Source organism: Capricornis sumatraensis, chromosome 2, assembly GCF_032405125.1.
Source record: "Capricornis sumatraensis isolate serow.1 chromosome 2, serow.2, whole genome shotgun sequence".
Lineage (NCBI taxonomy): Eukaryota > Metazoa > Chordata > Mammalia > Artiodactyla > Bovidae > Capricornis > Capricornis sumatraensis.
The window spans coordinates 111,508,033-111,514,902 of record NC_091070.1 but is presented as its reverse complement, the minus strand read 5'-3'; the positions used below and the strand labels follow the sequence as shown (position 1 = coordinate 111,514,902).

Here is a 6,870-nt window from a genome sequence, read left to right as displayed (position 1 = left end):
CGCAGCATCACTTCCTCCACATTCTATTTGCCAGAAGCAAGTCACTAAAGCGGGCCCACATTCAAAGGAAGGGTAATTTGTCTCCATACTTTGATGGACAAGTGTCCAAGAATATGAAAACATGTTTGAAAGCCACCTATATAAATGATGAAATAGAAATTTGCAATGCAACAAATGCTATTCTATTGAAAGCAAAAGGACAGTCAGATTTGATCCAGGGATAAAATCTAAGATATCTAGGATATCTGTCCAAGATGTTAGTCTCTAGCCTACGAGGCTATTTAAATTTATTTGCTTATTTTAGTCGGTCACTGTTTACTTTGAATTTTTTGTTTTTCTCAAAAAAATATATATGAAAGTTGAAATAGAAAGCAAAAGCTGAGGAACAATGCATCGAAGAAGTGCTAAATCATTTCTGAAATCAGTTACCCAAGACATTTGGTGTAATTTTACTCTTGTCAATTTCAACTGTGATTAGTGAGAAACAAATTATTTGTAAATGCTGATTGTAGTACTTTCTTCAGAGGATTATTATGAGGATTAGTTGAGATAGAGCAGAGCCTGGCACATAATAAATTATTTTGTTTCCCTCAGTTTTAGTTTTGCCTCTTAGGGTATTTTTTTAAATTGAAAGTGAAAGTGAAGTCGCTCAGTCGTGTCCGACTCTTTGCGACCCCATGGACCGTAGCCTACCAGGCTCCTCCATCCATGGGATTTTCCAGGCAAGAGTGCTGGAATGGATTGCTATTTCCTTCTCGAGGGGATCTTCCCGTCCCAGGAATCGAACCTGGGTCTCCCGCATTGCAGGCAGACGCTTTACCGTCTGAGCCACCACGGAAGCTTGGAAGTACGATTGATTTTAACTTTTATTTGGCTGTGCCACATGGCTTGTAGGATCTTAGTTCCCCAGCAAGAGATTGAACCTGCACCCTCAGTGGCAGTAATCCAACCACTGGACCACCAGAGAACTCCTGAAGTATAGCTGATTTTAAATTTAAATTAATTGAAATTAAACTTAAAATTGTGAATGCCTTTCTTCAGTCTCGACAATCATATTTTACATGTTTAATAGCCACACAAGCCTAGTGACTATTATATTGTACAACACAATTATAGAGCTTTTCCATAATTGTGGAAAGTTCTGTTGGACAGTATCGATTTAGAATAATGAAAGAAATGTGCATTCAGTGCTCGCTTCGGCAGCACATATACTAAAACTGGAACGATACAGAGAAGATTAGCATGGCCCCTGCGCAAGGATGACACGCAAATTTGTGAAGTGTTCCATATTTTTATGGATGAAACTGGAGCCGATTATACAGAGTGAAGTAAGCCAGAAAGAAAAACACCAATACAGTATACTAACACATATATATGGAATTTAGAAAGATGGCAATGATGACCCTGTATGCAAGACAGGAAAAAAGACACAGCTGTGTATAACGGACTTTTGGACTCAGAGGGAGAGGGAGAGGGTGGGATGATTTTGGAGAATGGCATTCTATCATGTATACTATCATGTATACTATCATGTAAGAATTGAATCGCCAGTCTATGTCTGACGCAGGATACAGCATGCTTGGGGTTGGTGCATGGGGATGACCCACTGAGATGTTATGGGGAGGGAGGTGGGAGGGGGGTTCATGTTTGGGAACACATGTAAGAATTAAAGATTTTAAAATTTAAAAAAAAAAAATTAAAAAAAAAGAAAAAAAAAAAGAAATGTGCATTCATTAGGTGTCAATCAGAATTGCTCACCCATCTTATTAAGTTCTTGGTAGGCTCTAGGCAGCAGAAATGTCCAAATTTTAACATTTGACAAGAATATGTGCTGCATGAAATCTGTAATGGTAATAAAGGAGAGTCCCATACACCTTAATAATACACAGGGCAGGAGACTGACTCAAGGAAGTCTCTCTTCTTTACAGTAAATGAAGCCTCCTAACCAAGACTCAAGGGCTTGCCAAGTGACTCAGTGGTACAGAATCTGCCTGCCAATGCATGAGCCACAGGAACTCGGGTTCGATCCCTGGGTCAGGAAGATCCCATGGAGGAGAAAATGGCAACCCACTGCAGTATTCTTGCCAGGATAATCCCATGGACAGGGGAGCCTGACTGACTACAGTCCGTGGGGTATCAAAGAGTTGGACATGACAGAGTGACTGAACATACACGCGTGCAATCAAGACCCAAATAGCCAGCCACCCTAACCTCCGTATGGGGATTTTCAGTGGAGGATCTACCACTGAATTTTAGCAAGACTAAAATTTCCTTCAAGATGGTTTGCAAAAACTGTTTTCTAAAAACAGCTGAAGGAAAGAAAGATAAAAATCAAAGTTACAAAGTAAATCCCTTCACTCTTTCATTCAACCAAAATATATTGAACAGGCATGCATGTGACACTTTGTACCCAAAAACATTTTCAAAATAGATTTCACCAATCTCCTGGGCCTCAGAAACAAATATCAATAATGCACCCAAAAAATATCTGCTTTTAAGTAGCATAATTTTCTAGTGAAACCACCAGAGGAAAATGGTTGTGAGATGTCCCCTAAGTAGCTGAAAAAGTTGGCTGGCTATATATAAGCATTAGATATAAGGCAATTAGATTGAACATACTACCTGCCAAAAACGATGATTTGGGATTTAGAGAAGTTGAAATCAAGCCACTCTGTTTTCCAGTAAGACAGAGAGGCCATTTCTGGTTAGCAACTATAAAACTATATCACCAGCATAGAGAATAGTTATTTTTATACTTTTCGTAACAGGGGTATATGCAGTTAGATCATGCACAAATTGTTTCAAATCGTTAAGAAAAATTAGAAAGAAGAACTGGAGGAAGCAGAGGCAGAACACATTTCCATTTTTTGAAGACTGAAATTATCTGATCTATTAGACCATTCTCATGAATGTTTGCTGCAGTCAAAAGCTCAGGTTGAACATAAACATTAGTTATCAGATCTTGCATCCCAGCTGTGTTGAATGTCTTCCATTTGGCCTTCTTTATCTCCCCTCCACACTTCTCCCCCACTGCTTTGTGCCCCCAGAAGGCTGAACTGTCTGAGCTGCATCAATAAGCTCCCTTTCCCTCTGACTTCTGGAGGAGTTCAGCCAATGGGAGGCACTAGCAGGAAATGAGAGGATGAGAAGATAGAAAGGTTAGACTATCTGTCCCCCATTCCCTCCCTGCCTGGCCACTGGGGGTTGATTCCATTCCCTAAACAAAGGCTTTCTATGTCAGGCAGCCTTCTCTATATAGCTGTACTCTTCGAATTTCAGTAAACCCTCACTTTCTTTGATCATTCAGGCTTGTGAGTTGCAATGTACCCAAGGTACTGCAACAACCCTTGTAGATTTTTCCTTAACCTTGCCATACCTTTGTATATAGTTGCTTTCTTAACTTCCCTTCTGTTATTCAGTGTGTATGGACTATCTCTTTACAAGCACTGACTGATATACTAGTCCATTACTAGCTTTTATGCACAAACACCAAATCAAGGTCAGTTATATCTATAAGCAATGTTAAAGCTATTCTTGACAGATTTTTCCAACACTTAATAGCAAGGTTAGTGATGGAATATTTTACCTAAGCCCAACCTTGTTCCTCATAGAAAATATTAGTCAGGGAAAAAAAAAAAGAACTATAATTTATGAAAGACAAAACCAGGACAACATTTATATGAAAAGTCTACCAAAATAATGTCTTTATGACTTGATAGAGCAATACTGTCCTTTTCTAAAAAGCAGGGGAAGGAAGGCTTCAACTGGGTAAAATTAATGAGAGTAAACCAATTAGCTCCCAATCAGGGCAGAATCTGAGCAGCTCTGGTAGTGGTAAGTCTTCAGAAAGCACTTTGTAATCAAAGTACTACATGAGGAAGTAAAACCAGACTCTAATAACTGGAGATGAGACTCGTTCTCCCAAAGATTCGTGTAATTGTTCTTGACTTGAAGGCCTTGCAGCTGCCCTACCTACCACCATGCTGCAGGGAATGAACAAAATCCTCACAGTCAGGCAAACTTGCTTTCAAACCTTTCCAAGTCAAATCGTTTATAAAGTGGAAAACAATATCCCCAATGTAGAGCAGTGGTGAGGGTCAATCATGTTGATGTATGGCAAAACCAATACAATATTGTAAAGTAATGAACCTCAAATTAAAATAAATAAATTTATATTTAAAAAATAAATAAAATAAAATACCTAGCACAGGGATGTCCCTTGTGGACCTGTGGTTAAGAATCCACCTTCCAATGCAGGGGACACAAGTTTGATCCCTGGTGGGGGAACTAGGATCCCACATGCTGTGGGGCAACTAAGCCCACACACCCCAACTAGAGACGCCAGTGCACCACAAGGAAAGATCCTACATGCCACAGTGAAGATCCTGAGTGCCACAACTAAGACCCAATGCAGTCAGATAAATAAATGCATGCTTAATTAATAAAATACCTAGCACAGCCTCTGATGCATTAAAAGTTGCTTAACAAATGGAAATTCAAAAACAAAATCAACAAAAGGAAACCAAAGACTTATAACTCAAGACCAGCCTGAAAATCAGCAAGTGGGTCAGGGGGAAAATAAAAGGTTGTTGATAAAGTATCCACTCTCCCCCTCCCAAGTCTCCCATGTGTCGTGAACATTATTTTGAGGAACTTTGTAATGGATGAATTTCCTTCACCAAGGGACTTAAGAATTACTCTAATTCCCTGCCCTGGAAAAGCTTCTACTTTTCTTCTACCATTTTATGTTTTGACAGTAATTAACTTTTTTTTTTTCCCAGTGTACCATAGTGATCATTTCTTGCTATCACAAACTACCCCGAAGGCCAACAGAGTAGGCAACTCATTGGTAGCCTTGGTGCCCTCCCAACTGGCCAAGAATTCCCCTGGTACCTTGTTTTAGACTTGTCCTAAACGGGGACTTCCCTAGCAGTCCAGTGGTTAAGACTCTGTATTTCCATTGCAGGGGACATAGGTTTGATCCCTGGTCAGGGAACTAAGATCCTACATGTGGTATGACCAAAAATGATAGGTAGATAGATAGATAGATAGAAACGTCCTAAATGTAGTACCCAGCTGGGTCCTCTCCTACATTTTTTGAGACCATACCATCTGAGTAATTAAACATTGCCTTTGCCTGGGTTGATAACGCTGGCAGTCCAGAAGTAAGATCATCATTTTCTCACAAAAGAGGTATCTTCTTTTGTGTGTCCTGGGTTGTGTCAGAGACAGCTTACTGACTCTACTTCTGAGTGGAATTCATATTTCAAGAACAATGGAGAGACAAAGAGGTACTTCACCAGAACCTTAAGGAAATGGACTAAGAACAGGTTATTTTGACAAGTGAGCGAGGACGAGTGTTCCAAAGACTCAGCTGGTACACAATGTGCTGCTAAAAAAAAAAAAAATCAATGAAAGCACATATAAAAGAACCCTGAGGACAAATCAGCTCAGAAATTCTGCCCTATCCCTGGAGCTGGTTTATAGATCCCTAACCCTGCTATCATGGACCCAGTGCCCCCAGTTTTCCCAATCCTGAAATTGCTGTTCCACTATCCCATGGCCAAGGTCTCAACTATTTATTATATCTCATGACTCTGTGAATGTTAGGGCCATTCTTTATTGGCCTGGGCTCACTCATGAAGCCACATTTAGCTGATGGGTTGGTTGGGTTCAGGGTTAACCTGGGACAGTTTCAGGTGACTGGGCTGATCTCTCCACATGGTCCTTCATTAGATTTCTTCACAGCATGGTGATCTCAAGACAGCTTCCAAGAAGACAAAGACCAGTGTAAAAGCACTTTCAAGCCTCTATTTGCATCACATGTGATGATGTTCCACTGATCAAAGTAAGTCTTACAGCTGAATATAAAGTCATTGTGTACACAGGGGCATGGATACCATAGGGCACAATTTATTGAGGCCTATTACTATAATGAGGAACCACAGTCTTCCCCTCGGCCCTGCTGATTCACATGTCTCTTATTTGAAAAATTGACTACTCCTCCCAAAACTATCAAGATCTCCTCCAATCATGTCATCAAACTATAGGTCCCAGATCTCCTGATCTGGTTCAGGTCTAGATGTGGTTAAGGCTTCTCAGGTACAGTCCCTCATGAAGCTTCTCAGGTGTGGCTTCATATCATTCAAAGACCCATGGACTGAAAAAATAACTTATCTTCTCCACACACACTCAGCGTGCAACTGTGACAATGGAACACCCAATAGACACTTCCATTCACAAGGGGGAGGACCAGGAGCCACATAGCAGTCACTGGTCCATTCAGTTCAGTTCAGTCACTCAGTCACGTCTGACTCTTTGTGACCCCATGGACTGCAGCACACCAGGCGTCACTTTCCATCACCAACTCCCGGAGTCCACCCAAAACCATGTCCATTGTGTCGGTGATGCCATCCAACCATCTCATCCTCTGTTGTCCCCTTCTCCTCCTGCCCTCAATCTTTCCCAGCAGCAGGGTCTTTTCAAATGAGTCAGCTCTTCGCCTCAGGTGGCCAAAGTATTGGAGTTTCAGCTTCAACATCAGTCCCTCCAATGAACACCCAGGACTAATCTCCTTTAGGATGTACTGGTTGGGTGTCCTTGCAGTCCGAAGGACTCTCAAGAGTCTTCTCCAACATCACAATTCAAAAGCATCAATTCTTCAGTGCTCAGCTTTCTTCACAGTCTAACTTTCACATCCATACGTGACCACAGGAAAAATCATAGCCTTGACAAGACGGACCTTTGTTGGCAAAGTAATGTCTCTGCTTTTTAATATGTTGTCTAGGTTGGTCATAACTTTCCTTTCAAGGAGAAAGCATCTTTTAATTTCATGGCTGCAATCACCATCCGCAGTGATTTTGGAGCCCA

General features: G+C 40.9%; 1 non-coding gene across 1 annotated transcript; it reads left to right on the top strand.

The window, feature by feature from the left end:
* Positions 1–1,187: 1,187 nt before the first annotated feature.
* On the top strand, positions 1,188–1,294 carry LOC138074630 (U6 spliceosomal RNA). The gene has a single exon (XR_011144463.1). It is a non-coding gene; the product is annotated as a U6 spliceosomal RNA (small nuclear RNA).
* The last annotated feature ends 5,576 nt before the right edge of the window (positions 1,295–6,870 follow it).